The sequence below is a fragment of the Helicoverpa armigera genome, chromosome 7 (assembly GCF_030705265.1).
Source record: "Helicoverpa armigera isolate CAAS_96S chromosome 7, ASM3070526v1, whole genome shotgun sequence".
Taxonomy (NCBI): domain Eukaryota; kingdom Metazoa; phylum Arthropoda; class Insecta; order Lepidoptera; family Noctuidae; genus Helicoverpa; species Helicoverpa armigera.
The window spans coordinates 1,150,579-1,169,839 of record NC_087126.1 but is presented as its reverse complement, the minus strand read 5'-3'; the positions used below and the strand labels follow the sequence as shown (position 1 = coordinate 1,169,839).

The 19,261-nt window shown below is 36.7% G+C and overlaps 1 protein-coding gene across 3 annotated transcripts in view; it reads left to right on the top strand.

Annotated features, from left to right (window-relative positions):
- Window positions 1–1,701: 1,701 nt before the first annotated feature.
- Window positions 1,702–19,261, top strand: part of LOC135117104 (uncharacterized) — a 219,203-nt gene continuing 201,643 nt past the window's right edge. For all 3 annotated transcript variants that reach the window (XM_064035538.1, XM_064035539.1, XM_064035537.1), the window contains exon 1: window positions 1,702–1,971. The gene's annotated coding sequence lies outside the window, so the exon portion shown is untranslated. The remainder of the gene's footprint in view (window positions 1,972–19,261) is intronic.

Sequence of the window (19,261 nt, the reverse complement as noted above, 5' to 3'; positions counted from 1 at the left end):
AAAACGATACATGGATATTAGGTACCTGTTATGAGAAGTTAGTATGTACTACCAATCCATGTAAAAAAAAGGGTAGGATCATCGAAATATTGAGTTAAGAAGTCAAGATTTATTTCTTTAAAAAATCCTGCTTCACATTTCACAGATCGACCGATCCACAAACAATGCTGATAAAACAAGACCCACCCTTAATAAAAACCCTTATTAAAATTGTAGGCATGAATCTTTGCGTAGGTCTTACGTCCAAATATTTGTATAGACAGCTTCTATAGGCACACTTGTAGTATTTAGAGCGGGAAACAAAGCGCCTAATCTAGTAAGAGGGTGCAATTTACGAGGGTGTTGCGCCCCTCAGTATCTGCGGTGCACAGCCCCTAGGTACGCGTCCCGACGCGCCGTCTAGATTTAGTCGAGTACTCATTATCGATTTTAATTCATTTGAATACTGCTCTTTGCCCCCCACTAGCCTCTCTAGTAAATATTTGGCGGGAATTATTTTTTTAAATGGATAATGAATGGCGCCGAGAGCTTTTGTTTTTGCTCGGCGTTAATTTAATGGGTTGTTATGTTGTTATAATGGGATTAGAAATCTGAGTGGGGGTTTTAGCTTGATTGGGTAGTTAACTTTAAGATTTTTAGGGGTAATGTTTGCCTACAACTGGCTTGCTAGCGTGACTGTGAGTGTGTGAGTTCAGCCAGCCGTAATGTTAAGAAACCTTTACAAGACTGCCCCTTGTCTGAAAGTTAATGGTCTATCTACATGTCACCTTAGGTCTGATCGTTACCTAATATGAGAAACTATATAAGCGTCAGTTGCTGGTTGCATAACCATAAGCCACCAGCAAATTTTGCTTTTGGTACTTCAGAACATGCCTAAGGTCTTGGCATTTGCTCAACCCACATGGCTTAGTTTAAATGTTAACATTGTAACAAACTAATTAACAACTTAACCAGAGCTTTAACCGCCGTGTATTTAATATAAACGAAGCAAGACGTTATATTTCACACGATTTAAAGTTCAACATATCATTTTGATTACACCTTCCCACGCGATAAAGAGTTAAATGGTACACATTAGTGGAACATATTCGTGACAGGCCGTCGACAATGTCTGTCGAGCCCTACTCAGATACTGGCAACGAAACAGCGACCTAACATGGGTGCCTGCTGGGTACCTAACACGAGCCACTTCTAAATATAATTAACAAAGTTCAGAGTTCATTTATCATTATCAAAAACGTATTTCCCTAGAAGTCAAACAACGAGGATGTTTTGCACGAAGTACGCAGGCATCCCTTTCTGCAAATTGTTAGGAATAACTTAACATTTAAAAGGAAATATTCAAATACAACCAACAAATGAAGGTCGTGAGAATAATATAACATTAAGCTTACAGCCTCTCAGGCTGTAATGTCTGTTTTCTTGAGTCGAACTTATTAAACGAACCCATGTCGTTCTAAAGTTTGTTATTTTACGTTTCTCAAAGTCATTATCGTTATCTCCGACATTCTCGCTGCTGGCCAAGAAGAAAACATTCGAAATACCAACCCGTAATAATTAGAGAAACATTCATTGCGCACGTCGGGGGAGCGTTCTGTGATCGTCGGTCGGAAAACCGTCATGCGTTGCGTAGCCGGTCCATTCAAGTCGGTTGCCGGCTCGCCCCCGCTTCACCCTATTTTCACCCCAATGCCCGCGTCCCTCGTGGAAACAATCTCCAGTTCGCGTTTCGCCCGCACTGTGGCCGCCTGTCGCGCGCCGGCTCCGCTGCGAACCCCGCGATCTTTCCCGAACTAGTGCAATATTCAAAACAATTCGAATTCAAACTTGTGTTCCATTTTATTTCTGTTTTTAAAATTCCAGTTGTTTGTTAGTGTTTCTGTTTGATCGGCCAGTGCTGTACTATTGTTTGTAATTATATTTTCGGCGTGTGTTGTGTAGTTTGTGGACATCCGCATTTAGCGAACTTACGTAAGTATTTACTGCATTGCGTTTTGATCTGAGTTTGATTAACCTTGATTTATGTGGAGACTACAATACCTTTGAACTTTACCTGATAACAACGATCCAATTATTTTAATTGGAAAGATCACGAAGTCGTGTCTGACTTTCCGCTTTAACCCTCTGCAGCTGAGGTGGTAGTCCCACAGACACCGCAAAATACAAAATCAAGTTTTTTACCGTCATTTTTTCAAATTCGTGCGCCAGCTCTTCGAGTACCTTCCTATAAAGGGCTCGCGCGTCGGTCAGTGTGCGGGGGGCGGTCGCAGTGAGCTTACTTTAGCGTGGAGGAAGAAAAGTGTCCACGGGACTACCACGTCAGCGTCAAGGTGAGTTTCCACGAGACTACCACCTCAGTCAAATGGTTATATCTTCATAGTGTCTCCTAAACTACCACGTCAGTAACCTAGTTTAAATGATTCATTTTTAGTATTATTTTCCAAATTTCCTGAAATATTACGTTAATATTTTAATTACTTATCAATTAACTTGAATGCCAAGCTAACTGGTGTTAAGTACCGAACAAGTTTTTAGATGGACATCTCAAGCAACAACCCTAAACCAGAGACTTCTGCTCGTAAAAGAACATCGGCTGGAACTCTCCAGAGACATGAAGGGGAAATATTGAACTAACTGTAACAGGAAAGTGACGATGCCTTTAGTGTTAGGTATTGATGATAAAGATGGAGATCCATTAGTTTCGATCCTGAAACCGAACACGATGAAGATGACGCCATTTCACGTGAAGAAGAGTTTTAGGCATGGATGGGGTCCCTCCATCTCCGGTAGTTCGATTTGTTCCACGTGACAAAACATTTTGTTATATTTTTCCAACTGAAATAAAAAGACAAACCAAGTATCGTTGCTGTGATTGTTCGAAGCCAATTTGCCTTCAGTTCTCTAAGCCACTATGTGATAATTGCCAAAAAAAGGTGTGACTTTGAATCACCCTAGTTTATAATTTGACCAACGAATGTATCTCATTTTTTCAACACTGATTCATATTATTGTGAACTTTTAAAATATGTAATTGAAAATTTGAAAAAGTTGATTTTTTTACTTTTTTTAGTTCATAAATGATTTAGTAGAATTTTTCAGACTGATTTGACATAAGTAAATAAAAGTTGTTTAATTTTGAAAGTACGTTTTCTTTTTTTTTATTCCAAGTTAATTTAACATTTAAAATAAGCTATAAATCTAATAAATATCAATAAGTTAGCTGTATAGTTTAATTTTACAAAAATATTTGCAATTGAAGTGGTGTCTCGTGTACTACCACCTCAGTTGAATTGTAAAAATTTGACCACGTCAGTTGCAGAGGGTTAATTCGTACCTAAGGTTTGAAGCGTTCGTGAACCGAAATAATCGTAGCTTTTAGTGTATTTGAACTGAAAAAAACTTAAGTGAGAGCTCTAACAGGCAATTTGTGCAAAGGCTGGCTGAAGTCGATTCAATTAAGGATGAATTGGGTCGCTGGAGTACGGTAGTTGTAAGTAAAAGGTAGGCCGTATAGCTTATTTATTTATTATCCCTGTTTGCCGATGTGTGGAAGGTCAGCAGCTTGTTAGTGAGTTGCTGAGCTGTTACCAATCTATTTGGATACCCATTTCTTTCGACAACTCGTCAACATTCAAAATTGGTATCGGCAGACATTTAGTAAAATTGTGTACCTACCCACATATAGCCACCGTCTTTATACCGTTACCAAAAGAAAACTAATCATCCAATTTGGTCCTTTTATACGAAATTCGCTTAAAAAGGCCGAATCGGATTTCATTAGACTAAAAGCTCAAGGTCTCTAAGGAATAAATGAAGCTATAATTTAACAAGTTGTCCCAAGGACACAAAGACCGAAGACGAAACTTTTTGTACAAAAAAGTAGTAGCACCTCTTTACTTTATTCCTATAGGATTTTCAATGGATTTCCTTGTCCTCTGGTGCCTTTGTCCGCTTTAAGAAGCGAAGGTATAGCTTAGTACATCAGCCATGACGCTGTTATGCGTTCCGGAACGTTTGACGGCGATAATGTGGATATTAACGTTCGTACTTTCCTTCTGAGACTAAGCAGAACTTTGGGGAAGGTAATAATGAGCTGGGAAGCCTGCAGTTTAGGACTTATGGGGTACGACCGCTAATTCATCACAAGTCTTGGTCTTCAGGATATGAAGGTTAGTAGTCTTTTAGCCAGGATCTATCATATTCATAGTTACGCAGTGCAGAAACAAGGCATTTGATTTTATTGAACAATCTCAAACAGCCTTGACAATTATTCCTCAAAACATGAGCAGTCACCACCAAACCTTCATTTAACTAATTACCCACCAATTCCAACAGGACCATGCATTTGCTTACCTCCCCTCCCTCCCCTACACAAAGTGACATGTGACACATATGGCCATGGTATAAGCACAGGATATCTGGCTAAAAGGGGGATCTCGTCTCAAGTGTCTCTCAGACATAATCCACCTCTCGTGCACTGCAAAGCTTACCGTACTATGCCATTTTCAAGTTCACAATCAATGGCCTTTGTCTATGAAAGTCTAGGCCTTCGAGTTGGCTGTAGAGAAAAAAGATTAAACGGCAATAAGGTTTTTGTGCCAGTATTCGTTTCAACTGCGTACTTTTTCAGCTTTGGCATTTGGTTGGAGATTTATTTTAGTTAGCTCTATTTTTTTTGAATCTAGGTTGTAGAAAAGAGGCGGTGCACTGCATAGGTACGACTTTCAAGGCCAGTTTTACCGGTTACTGACAGAGAAAAGAAAAATTATAAGCAGATAAAGATCTGGTAGAAAGCATTCATTATCGGATAACTAACTGACACTTTATCGATAACCAGTGGAACAGCCTACGTGGTCTTTCAGTTAAAAAGAAAACTTTTTCGATGATGAGCTTTAAGCAAATTACATTTCGTTCGTAGATTTTAATGTATTTGTAATGGGAGACTGTTTTCGTTGCAAATACAAAAGGGACTCATAGTTTTGAGCAACTTATTATTTTATGCAGATACCGGGTACCAATTTCAATGAAAATAGTCGCAATTCATTAGCATAATGACCGTTGCGGCTGTAAACTGAAAGTTTGTCTGTTCAATTTGTTTTGCAGTTAAATAATTTGCCTAACTTATACTAATGGTTGTTGTATTTTCAACTGGCACAGTTAACATGAGATTTGACAGTTAATTAATTAGTTTTGCGGGCCGAAGGACTACGCCTTTTCGTGGCGTTTAAGTTGGGTATACAAGCCAATCGTTGGAAGTACCTAATATTGCTATTCATAAATGTGAAATTAATTGTGTGTTTTAACAGTATGCGCCTAAATAGCTAAAGCAAATTAATATTGATGTATAAGTACAAATTTTTCATTTGTTTATGGAATATGTATTTGGAATTTGGGAGGAAGACATAGGTAGGTAGAATGAATATATTTTTTGCGTAATAACATAACGTGTTTAATAATGCTTTCAAGATACGGTTAAATTCGTGGAAGTGACGTTGTAAATATTTCAGGGAAAGAGGTAGCTGGCTCTTGTTTATAGCTCCAAATAATGAACTTACAACAAAGTTCTCCCACTCATTTTAAAATAGCCCAAGAAAGGAGCAGTGATAATTTTATTTATTCTTTAATATTTAATATAAATTTTCTTCGGTAGACGTAAAACGTTGCGGGAGGGAATTATTACAGGCAGTTTGCTGTGGTTATAACAAATTTTCACGCTCCATTTATTGCTAACAAGCCTGTGGAAAATTCTAATCTGTATAGAACCGTGTACGTAAATAAGGGATATAGGAACTTTGATTGCAAATACCTACTTTTAAAGGCACGCTTTGCGCCATATTTGGCGTGATTAGCTTTTGGCATCGTAATCAGCATATTACACAATACATAGATCCTCATTTGCCTAGCCTTTTCCCAACTATGTTGGGGTCACCTTCCAATTCTAATCGGATACAGCTGAGTATCAGTTTTATGGGTAATGACGGAATATCTGATCTGCTTGTCAGAATTTCTATCTTCCGACTACCTATAACGACTGCCAAAGATCTTCAGTAATTTAACGTGGCTTTCCTAAACACGCAGGAACTCGTCATGATTTTGATGGGTAAAGTAGAAACTTTCTGTAAAATTGTAATTCAGCCTATTTTCAGTTAATTATTTGTGTCAGTTTCATACCTTCTGAGGTTTTTTGTAAGTTGGTATAGTGGACACTATTGAAGCATACCTAATGGATAACAGCATTTGCAATATACCTAAATAAATTACTTCCAATCTAAGGAGATCACATATCACTTAGTTACCTAAATAATTCTTGGCGTGGCTCATTTCCAAGGCCGTACCATAACAATATAGTGCCTATATTAATAATAATCTGTGGGCACTTTCGGAAGGTCGGTCTCATTAGGAATTGATGGAATCTATCAACGAATCTAGGACGGTCCTATTTTGATAACTGTGTTATGAATCAGAACTATTTATTATACCTCTACTGTTACATTGTTTTGTTGAATATTTTATGAAATTGAGGTTTCAATGTGATTTTTTTACACTTTAAACAGACTGAAAAAGTTGTATAAATAACACATTATTGAAAAGTAAATAGGTTCGCGGTTTCATCCACCTTGCGATATGTCTTTCTGCACCTGGATAAGTAGCCTACGTCCTTTCTCAGGCTCTTTGGCTGTCATTCTAAGAGCCATATTTAATTTAAATCAGTCCATGGCGACTAAAGTGAAAAATATATTTTATTGCAACGCTTTATGGCGCAAACTGGGTTTGTCAAATAAAACAAAATCCATCAAAACAGTTCCGAGAATTCTGTATATACCCTACAAATAAAATATAAATATGAAAAAAAAGTAGACCTTTTTCAAACGGCTTTAGAAATAGAGGAAAAAATGTGTGTTCTATGATACCTCTGCAATATAGGTATTAGGTATCTGGCTAGAGTAAACCTGATCCTTTTATTTTAAACTAGCAATCTATGAAAATGGTTTTTAAATTGGCTATTTTATTTAGAGCTTAGTGTACGTAAATGTTATTAGAAAATTTTAATTGGTCTTCTAATTAAACATCAGCACTTTTTCATGATAGTCTTTGCGCAATAGTTATCTGCAACCAAACACTATTAACTAGTAGGTACCTATTTTGCAAAATGTATGTTAGATTTTCGCTAGATGCCAATAAGTATTGCCAATGCATTTTCAGCATAAGAGAAAAGAAAATTCAGTCAAAGGGTCTAACTGGCTTCCCAATGGTTTCACCCTCTTCCTGACAGAATGAACTTTGAACTCGCACCTGGAAAAAAGTATTAGGTATATATTCTTATGTATGAGCTCTAAGTACTATAACTGCCAAATTTCATCAAAACTCGTTCAGCTGTCGACGCTGCACGGAGTATCAAACATAAGTACACACAGCACTTTTGCCTTAAATAATATTCATAAAATGACGTATTTTAATTCTAAGAATAGCGAACAAATCCGCGATGATTGGTTGTATTTGAGGCGTGTTTGTGCTGCAAACGAAAGGCTTTGACGCTCAAAGACGACGAGCACAAACGCTCAAGAAAAATTGAATGCATCTACGTAGATAACCAGGCGTTATGCGTCACTGGGTATGTGGAGTAAGATGTCTTAGACAGGCCAGGCCTAGGAAGTGATTATCTGTACTAATATATAAGTAAAGAGGAAAACTTTGTTTGTAATGATACTCAAAAACTACTGAATCGACTTTTCTTTCACTATTGGAAAGCAGCACTATTCCCGAGTATTATAGACAAAATTACTACCTCCGGGACGCGGGTGAAGCCGAGGGAAATCAGGTAGTTTTTTAATACAAGGTATTTAATTTTGAATTGAAAAAACATTGACTTAAAGCAAAATATGATGTTCATTAGCAACTAAAAAAGGATACAGGACAGTCTGAAATAGTTTACGTTATCCGTTTATTTTTAGCGGACTGTAAATAACAAAAGGATGGAAAAGGCACCTAATTAAGTAACTTTTACAAATTCTTACAAAAGGAAGCTACAAATACCAAAAATAGCGTGTTATAATCAACAACTTTTAATTAGTTTTTAATTAACTAATTTTGCAAAATTCTTTTTCCATTTAACAATTTCGTAACAGTCTTCGAAACATCCCATCCGTTGGCTTAAGAAAATTGTTTTATATTTCATTTTTGGCTTCAATTTTTTTTGTTACCGGGCAGTATTTTTGCAAGCTCGTGTAATTACACTGCCTTTCAATAGGGAACAATTCGTTATTTTAAGTACATTACGGTGAGAGCTTTCGTCACGGTTGTGCGTTGCCACAAAGCATTGGACCAGACTGAAACGCGTCGATACAATCAAAACACATACATATTTATGTACATACACACGAATGTTATGCATGTGTGTGTTATTGGAGGCAGACACTATTGTTGTATGCTGATTGCGATCAATGTTGCTGATTTGTAAAATAATAATGTCAGTCTGTGTTGGGAAGCATCCGTGCAAATTATTGTATTTGCCTTTTGGCGGCCACTTATCACCAGTATACATTTGTAGATTGACGGACCATTTGTACACTGTGTATCAGCCATTTAAGTGTAATAACTTTTGAACATCAGTAGACAGAACATTTCATTTTATCACCAATGCCTATTCAAATCGCCTATTCAAATGCATTCCATACTTATTAGATAAATTAAATAATACACACAGACAAACTATCAGACCTTATCCCTACACATACAAGGAAGGAAATTTCCTTCATCAGACTTAAAACGACATGTCTTGACTTAAGTTATGTGTTTGCCACTTCACATAGTGTTCTAAGGCTTTAATTAAACAGCGCCTGAGCAAACTTAAAGGACATTGTAAACAGACTTACGATGTACGGGCTCGCTCACTTGATGGGGTTTTAGAATCTATCAAGTAATTGGTTTTTAACCCCCGACGCAAAAACGACGGGGTGTTATAAGTTTGACGTGTCTGTGTGTGTGTGTGTGTGTGTGTGTGTGTGTATGTGGCATCGTAGCTCCCAAACGGATGATCCGATTGTAATGCGGTTTTTTTTGTTTAAAAGGTATGTCAGTCGGGAGTGTTCTTAGCTATGTTTGGTGGAAATCGGTTCAGGTCTTCAAGGTCATCAGCTCGTTTGCTAGATGTGATAGGAATGTTACACGCTCTGTTTACTTGCAAGTATATGTGGGATCTGAAATTTGAAACACTAATGTCTTTTGGAACCACTGAGCTGGTCTGCTGTTAGGGCACGAAGGTAGGAGACGTAACCCTGAACTGCCTTTTAGTAAACCCATCGAGTTTGGGCTCGTTGAATTTGTCTTGACGAGTTCTCTTCATGTTTCTGATTGACAAGAACCTAATGCTGGAAATGGGATGTGGCGGATGAAACCCTGAAATGCCGAAATGAAACGGATAAACCGATTTATATTTTTGCTGAAAATCTAGAATGTCCAAAGGTTAATCTTTATTGTTTTCAGTTTGTGCAATTCTCCCAGAGCCAGTTTGTCATGAGGATTGTTAAACAGCTTCCTTTGGCCGAGATCGCATATAGCGACCCCATCTTAAGATAAAATAAATTAAATGAAAGAAGGAAAAATTAAGGAGCTCCTTTAAAAAGCATGAAATAAAATTAAATTATAAATTTAAAAACCCCGACCCAAAAAGTATGCAATAATTATGACAAAAGGTTAAAAACGCTAATCCCTATAAAAAGCAAAAAATAACTTTTAACACTACGTAAACTAAATTTTGACGTGTCGGGGGACCGCTTTTTACCTTCATAAATACTTACATAAATAAAATGATATTACAACATTCGTTTAAAAAAAAAACACGTATCTAAAGTAATGAATTAGAGCGGTCCCCCGACACGACAAAATTTAGTTTACGTAGTGTTAAAAGTTATTTTTTGCTTTTTATAGGGATTAGCGTTTTTAACCTTTTGTCATAATTATTGCATACTTTTTTTGGGTCGGGGGTTTTGTAATATCCTATTTATTTAGAACCGGTATTATCTTTTGATGGAAGTTTAGGATGGTTTGAAATTGAAATCAATTCGTAAATTGCATCTCTCCTTATGTTTATAACCCGCGCTACACGGGACTACTCCGCGTATTTGGATAAAAAGTAGCTGATGATTCCTCGATAATTGGGCTTCGAAAAACCACAAGATTTTTTCAAATGAGGGTTTTTGAAATTTTTTCTGCCACCGGGTGGCGCCACGTATGCGTCTGGTCCAAACAGCTGTCAAATAGTATGGAATTGTAGGTGCCGAACTTATTGTTTATTGAAATTCTGTTATATTGGAAGTGTTATTGATTTTATTATGGACTACGGTCAGAATAAGGTTTCCGAACTAAAAATTGAGCTAAGAGAGAATGTGCAAAAGTCACTGGTACTAAGGAAAAGCTTGTTGAAAAATTTGTTAACACAATATGATTTCGTTTTTTTTATTTACTCAACCGCAATAGTAAAACAATAATGCAGTGCTTTAATTATAAAATAAAAAAAACACTAAAATCGTTCACTATTCATAGTAAAGATAAGCACTTTGACAGTTATTGGACCTGACGACTCGGTGCTGCCACCTCGTGGATTGCCATTTTAGAAAACCCTCATTGGCCCAGTATTTCCTGAGATTCGCAAGTTCAAACTAAAAAACGTTGTTCAGTTTTATAATATCAGCGAGTTACCTAAGTATAGAATTGTTATACGATGCAGACTTACCAGTTTTCTGTCTGTGTTTCATCATGTTTCAGGCAAGATAAAACGTAAAGGCGATGTGAAAAAAGCTAACTTTTACAAGCTAACGAACGAATCTTTAGTAATTTTGCCCTGCAGAATTTTAGAACACTTTTATGCCCGGGTAAAAGAGTGGTAACGACATAGATGTCGCATCGCGCCCTAGACGAGTTTTGGACTGTTAATATCTTCTCTATGCCAAAGGGAATAAGGTTGAGTTTTGAGTAACTTTTGTGAAAACTAGCAAGGCCCTTAGTGCCACAGCATATTCTAAGATAGCCAACGGCATTTCTAGCCTTTTGTTACTTTTTCTATTTCAGTTTTATTCGCAACTATGAGAGGAAACTGCTTCGTGGTACACATAAATCATATTACGCTATATATTTTTACTCATTTATGTACTTTCCTTTTTTAAATATTATTATAAAAGCCTCACCCTATTTTATTACTAGTTTAAAACTAAGTATTGATATCGACTTGTCTGATGAATGTCTTTGGAGTATAATGATCTTTGAAGACTGAATTAATAGACAGAGGTTTTGCGCTCACAAGATAAGGCTCCTAGAATCGAACCACGAAGGCTTTTTGCCGTCATCTCTCTAGTGCGAGAAAACAGAGTTATACGAGTATGCAAATGCGGTTATTTCTCGACGATAGCACCTCTAGACCTCTATACACTATCTCAGCCTATAGATATCTTAGGCACAGAGACCCAAGCCTCTCTCGTTGGTAGTCAGTATTAAAATTCACGGACGAAGAGGCACTTACTATTCAGTATTCCTTGCTTCTAGGTCAACTGAGCATAGATTGACTATAAGGCAGTTTATTGGACGCTCTCGATCTTCCAATGTTTGGGTTTTACTGTTACTGGGAACATTTGCTCCGCTGTGTTCGTTGTTGTATTTGAAGATAAATAAACTGTTTGGGACAGTGGATCTTGTGTTGGGTTAAGATCGATAATGTTAGATAGATGTAATGAAACTAGGACTTTTGTAGCGTTCTAGGTTTTTAGATAAACAAAGGTCTGGAAGTTATTGTTTATTTTGCAAAGTTGCCACCAGTAATTAACCCTTTAAATATGAGATATAAATTATGTGATACAAATTGTTGAAACTACGTATTTGGCCAGTGAAATACACGGAAAATCACATTCTATGAAAACAATACCAAGTTTCGTGTTAAGTATCAGTTTTCGAAGCGAATATCTAAAATTGAAAAGTCAACGCAAACTTGGGCAGACAGGGGGACAAATTGGAAGGCAATCTTCCGCGGTTACTCGCCAAATAAATGGAGCGATCTCATAAATTCGTCTCCAAGTGTGACGTCAGAGATACCAACCAGGATAAATGGCCCGAATACTGGAATATTGAAAGAAAAGAACCATGATTTAAGTGACAATGGAGATACGTGATTGTAATAACTCTGGCCTAGAGTGATTGGGGAAAAGATTTATTTGTTCCTAAACGGTTTCAGTAGACAGTAACGATTTCAATTTACGAGCTCTTGTTTTAGCACCTATCGAGTTTATCTCGGTCAAGTTGTATTGGCGTTGGATATTTGATTTGTGATGATAGCAAATACAGCCACAATTAGTGATCAATAAACTGTGTTGTAAATCATTGGACGTATGGCTATAAAAAAATTAAAGACGTGTAATTATGAAGCAAATAAATCAAATACTGTACATATAAATAAACAATACTAAACACCATTTATTACAGTACAACTATCATAATTACTGAAACAGGCTCGAACAAATAAGTCGTCGCTGCTAAATATTCCGCTCCATCTACCTTCAACTAACGAGATACAAACCAAACTAAATTATAACATCCGTACATTTGACAGGCTAAACACAATTACTCTGTGTTCTTAGCAGAACGTCAACAAACATGTAATTTGCGATCAGACAAATTAATATACCTAGTGTTGTGTGAAGACGTGAATGAATGCCAAGATTATAGTGTCAATAGAGAATTTGTTAGCGGGAACGTTGTTAGTGAATTCCTTAACGTTTATGCCGCCCTGGAACTTGGAACCGTGGATTGTAATAATGAAATTGATGAAACCTAAATTAAATAAGGCTATAGGTAACATGTTGAGTAGGATAATAAATATTTTAAGATAATCATAGCTTTAGAAATGAAGATCACAGAAAATGCTTGTGAAAGCACTATAGTGCTCTCTCATTTTCTTTTTAGTGCTTCCATAAAGGCTTTCAACGTATGATATGAGAATATTTGACAACTTGCTGAAGCGAATTTTTGAAGCTAAAGTCTGAAGCTTGCTTCGATAGACATTAGATCGAAGTCTTCATGTACACAGAGAATGACATTATTTTGTTGGTACTTGGGACTAAAGTTCGGTTATGACAAGACTGAAAAGAATAACCAAATGACTTGATCAAAGCCTGTAATTTAATCTAACCCTAAACAAAAAATATTTCTCTTTATATACGCAGAATAATTTGTCAACCTCAGAGGCAGCTTTTCATATATTTTTTTACTAAGTTTTTATTTATTTTAAAGAACGACCCTTTGCGAGGTTTTGTTATGCCTCAGCGCTGTTTCAATCTTGCGGTGCCCTAACATAAACTACGTTTTGGCCAAGATAAATGATAACTTTTACGCAAGATTTTTCAAGTTCAGCTTTCGTACAAAAAATGAATTTGCAAAATATACATTGTCCACTCGAATTTTTATATTGTGTTTCTGCCAACATTTTCTTGGCTCTATTCGTGTTTCTGGCGCAAGGTTTTACTCGACTAAGTAATAAATATTATCATGAAGTAACCTCCACATAATGTTTTCACTATTACGTAAACCTTGCTATCCTCTTTTAGTCAGCTCTTATTCCTAAGAGCAGAGAGTTTAAAATTGAATGTAAAAACGTTATGTAACAGCTCTGGGAGCCAGTTCCGCTCCTGAATGACCCTTCTCACCTAAAGCATTACGTTTTTCATAATTTGTGTGTTAAATAAAAAGCAGCAATTTATTAAACTGTAATCCGAGTGTTGTCATTCGGTTTAAAAGATTGCTATTGTCAGAGAAAGTGAGGATTTTTTTGCAATTTCTTTTTATTTATTTTGACTTATGATTAATGGGAACTTGCCGCTTTCTCTAAGTAATGTTGATGTCTTTAATATTTGTATTAATATCCGGCATCTGTACAAGAGTCTCATTTTAATATCCGCTACATTTAGTTGAAAATTAAATGAAACATTATGAGCCCGGAAATATTGTGAGTCTACCTTTCATAACCTCTGAAATTGAAAGCTAAATAAGATTTTAGAGAATTTATGAGCCAATAAAATAGCGTTTCCAATCTCGGACATTCCTTACATGAGACGCTATAAAATCGAGTGGCCATATGACCCAGTATGGCGGCTAACCTTAAAAGCCGTCAAAGTGACCGTAACGTTAGGTTTTTGCCAATCGAAAGCCTATTTTCTGAAGCCGCTACTATAAAACTTCACGTCATTTTCAGGCTGACAAGTAGACTGTAAAAGTGGGCAAAAAATGCTTTTGTTTGGGAATTCCAAAGAAATAATGGCTCCTGAGATTGTGTTCGATGTTTGAGAGCGCGAGTTTTATTAATAGTGGCCATGACACTGCGAAATATCCGGTCTGGAGGCTGCGGGTGAAATAGTAACAATGTGTTAAACATTATTATCAGGACTTTGTGTTTATAGGGTACTATACGTATATAAATTAATAAGTTTTACATTCAGGTCTTGGTATATATAACAAATATCATCGAGAGTCATTTCTACATGCATGCAACATAGTAAACAAGAAAACGGTAGTAAAACGAAGTGGTACGCTATCAGTTAGGGCGAGCCCGTGTGTCACACCGCGAGCGAGTGGCGGCCCAATTAAAAACTAGTATTTATCGCCCCGTGCACACCTGACCGTTAGCTGGGGACATTGGCTATATACCTAGGTATATAGGTACTAGGTATGTACCAACATAGTAGGGTGTCATGTTATGTAGACTTACGATACTCTTTCACCGTAATAGTGGAAAACAATTGAAGTTGTAATTAAACAATTTCAGCTTTTTGTACTCTTGTGTGTCCTTCGGCATAAATTAAGGCAGATTTTCTGGTTTATATGCAGCCTGGAAATTGGTCCCGACTGGCTTGAAAAATCTGATGGGAAAATATGGCATATAAAATATGAATACTCTATTGTATTATTAACTGTGCTACTAGAATGTAACCTCATTGCGCTGACCTTAACATACTTGGAAGCAAAAAGATAAAAAAGTCCAAGTGAACAATTCAGTGCTTTATAGTGCTTTTCCAGATCCAACAATAGTTCTCTTTAAAGTGGTTAACTCAACGTCTTTATCGAAATGCATTAGTGAAGTTTTTCACTCTGCGGTTAGCGGTTGCCCCAACCACATCGTCACGAGTTGAACTTTGACCTATAGAGGTGGAACCGTGACATATATCGCATCAAAGAGATTTTCTATCAACATAAGACTCTTGAACTTAAACCCACTGCAGAAAATGTTGAACTTTTGTCGCTAACGAAGCTAAAAGCGGCTTATATTTAGAGCTAAACGGACATCGTTTCACATAACCCCTTCATATTTAACATTATCTGGCTTTAGATCCGTTCCTATTACAAAATACAAAGCTATTTACCGATGTAAGTCCATTCGATAATATCGATACTCGAGGATTGAAGTATCGATACGGTTCAATATTGAGTTTCAATTTACTCTGGGCATTACTTGATAGATTAATTTAGTCGAGACTCGAGTTACCCGATAGTGTTGATTCATCGACTTCTGATGGAAACCAGTGTAAATGTCGATGTATTTCGAGGATGTCTCGGTTCTAACTGTGAGATTGGAGATCCTTTGTCATTTGATCAATGGGTCGGTAGCTGTGTTGCTTAGGAAGGCAATTTAACTCTCGCTTTAGGCTCGGGGCGATTTCAAAGCGAAGATATCTGGCGGGGCTACTGTTTTTTTATTAGACAAATAATGTACAATTGATGAATCCAATAAAGTTAATATAATATGACTTACCTGAAATATAGTACTAGATAAGTTCTAAGAAACCAAATGATAACTTTAATACTAGTTCGTAGCATGTGCTACGCATTCTCGTAGCAAATAGCTACGTCGTAGGCTACGATATTGAAACTACTATCAAAAGATTAAACTTCTTGCATCATCTGTTGTCCTGGTACCTCCCAAAAAAAAAAAATACTTAATATTCCATCAATTTACCAACATAACACTGCACAAACTGAACAGAAACTAGGCTATAGGTATTAGATGCTTCCACATTTATTAACGAAGCCTTGCCATCTAAAGTTCCTGTAAGCGTTCTGAAGGCAACTTGCCACAATAGGGTCAGAGGTCGGGACTGGCTGCAACTTGCAAACTCGTGGTGGTTGTGTGTACCTCTGCTGACAAAACAGGACAGACTTAGTTGGCTATTTAGGTACTTATGCTCTAGCAGACTTGTTTGATAGTTTGTGTTAGAAATGAATGATTATAATGATCAGGTATCCGGCCGGTAACTGACCGACCAAAAAGTTTTGAGTTAAGATTCACGATTACCTTGAAAATAAAATGTTAGCTAATTATCGGGACAACTATCTACCGGTAGTTTAGTCTGCAATATGCGTGACTTGTAACCACATTATAAAGTTCTGACCTACCTGATACCAAACTCTTTAGAATACAAGCAAGTAATTCACGTCTAGAAATATTTTCCTTAATTTCCTAGGTCAAACTGTACGTAATTCTACATTGTTGTTTTACGAACACATGACACGAAATTCCATAGAAGCCGTATCTATGTTGATGTAATCAAATATGTCGGCGAATGTACCTCTAGTAATGAAGTGGAGCGATGCTCGAACTATACGGCATCGGTTTCAAGACTCATGTAATGTATATGTGTTTGTAATGTAGGAATCCATATGTTATGTATGAAGATACAGGGGGAGTCAGTAAGAATTGAGGCATATCCAGTCAGTAAAGAAGTTTTGTGGCTTGAACTTAGATTTTATTTAAAATAAAATTAGCACTTTCTACGTAGTTATCCTGTTTAATCTCTTGTATGCTGCTAATAAGAGAACAGTAGAAAGTCAATTGTGTCTACGTGGATCCGTGCCACCGGCATACAAGGGGCAAAAAAATATGGAAAATGCTAGTAATTAACCATATTTTTTGCATGCATTTTCCATATTTTTTAAAACTCTAATATATTTTTGTACCATACTAAATAAGGCCTATGTTTTGCCCTCGAATTTTCACTGCCCAACGCTACCTGAGGCCGTTATTTGACAATGTATCCACCAACAACATTTCACCACGCCTACACTCCATTACCAACACAGGTTATACCCGTCAAAACTGCAATAGAACAACAACAAATGGAGTTCAACATTAAACTCCCAGTTCCCAGTGAGTGGGATAACTTGCAAGTTAACGGCAGTTATTCTCTAATGACTTAAGTGCTTCGAGACATAACTGTGAAGTCCCTCTACAGTTAATTGTGGTCCAACATGAATACTGTTTAGTTAAAGTTTGTCTTGTTTTAGGTAAACTGTCGGACTGGGGTGGATGATCTCTGAAGTAATCTGTTTCTTTTGCTGTAAGGTACTAGCTTTGTATTGCGGTGTACCTCGTCTTTAAAGATTTCAATTTTTTTTCTAAAGACTTTAAACGACGATAAGAGTCGATGCTAATCTTTTTCGATGGAATAGTAAAGCTTGTAGTCTATAAATTACCCCTCATATTTAAAAAATGAGCGTGTGGATAGATATTCTTTATAAGGTACAGTACACCACATTTTTGATCTTAATCCAGTTAAAGTAGGTGACATAATGGGCGGTCTTACCGCTTAAAGCGATAGTGTGTGGATTGAAGATAATGACGATCTTTGTATCAATATATTGTCAAAAAGGCATCGTCAGTATGAAATAGAGTACAGCACCCTGAAGCTACCGAACACGAAAACCTATAACTCTGAACAGAAGTGGCTGACAAAAGAACCAGCTTTTTTATGGACATGCAAGGCTGCAAGTTTCGATTGACGCCCAAAAATCGAATTTCACGCCAATATTCTTCATTCTAGCTTTTTTCCTGTTACAGCGGAAAAGCGATAAAAGTTATAACTTCCCTGCAGTATTTTTAAGGCTGGTCTGAGACGTCATAGGTGCAGTATCGTATGCTTAATTTGTTTTTGAATAGCCTTTCTTCTGCCAAAAGTCTGTACAATAACACATAAGTATTAGATTATGTAAAAGTAACAGGGTCAGAAAAGTTTTTACATACGGCATAAGATGTTCTACATATGTGGAATGGTCAGATTAGCTGATTATGTTAGTTTCAAGTTATACCTACAAACTTGAAACTAACATAATTGAAATTACATAATGATCAGTATTATATACTCGGTACTATTTAACTAATAGCCAAGCCATGGTTAAATAATAATGCGTATAATGGTTAACAACAGAAAGGCCCCCACCTTTGTACCACATTTTTGCAGTATTCCCAAATAAAATACAAAAAAGCCACTTGATGTTCGTGGTTGATCAAACGGCGACCTTTCACGTCGGTAGCACGCCGGGGCTGCAGGAGACGGTTCGCATCCATCATGCCGCCGACAGCTCGACTCACGCTTGACTTATCCTTGTTGACACTCGCTGCCAAGTGCTACTTACGCCCAATTTCACACACAACATAAACGACCGTTTAGCTTAAGATAACCGTTTACTTCGACATTTGAACGAGGAACAGTGTACAGTCAGTTGTTTTAAGTAAGCGGAGGTTTGTGGTTTCGGGGAAGTTCGGCCTTAGATGTGATGAAAGGCCTTGGTACCTTAGTTGATGGAGTTGTGTGAAATTCCTTTTAGTCACTCCAAAATGTGTGGATGAAATGCATTTGTTCAATATGTCATGTATGTGAGTCATTTATAAGGTTATAACAAAAGAGGTATTTAGATTACAACTAAAACGGGTTATGTTATGCGATTCATGGAAATGGTATGTAAAATGATATTCAAATATTTAGCTGAATGGATTTATTAGTGAAACTGTTTTTAGATTTATGAAAACAAACGTCAACAAAAATGAAAGGGATTAACAATTTAAAAGCGATTATCAACAATCTGGTTGCAGTGGAATTATATTTAAACGATTACATACAACGTTTTAATACTCAAAACTTTTCACGCAATATAAAAAAAAAAAAAACTCAAATCGCTTCATGAATTTGTAGGAAAAAAAATACGGGTTAGGTTTTCATGCTTAAAATATTGGATTACCAATAAAGAGCGCCAATACTGAAGAGACAAGCCGAATTAAACAATATTTCACTGACCCAGTATACAGTGAAAAATACATTTTCAAGCTCCATCTCTCTCCTTTACTTCAAAATATCAACCTCTGTAGAATATCCTTCTACAACAGGTAATGTAGTTCTACCACATAACGTGTGTTCCCATTAGTTTGCAAGCCAGTGTACTCTGTTGATTTCCT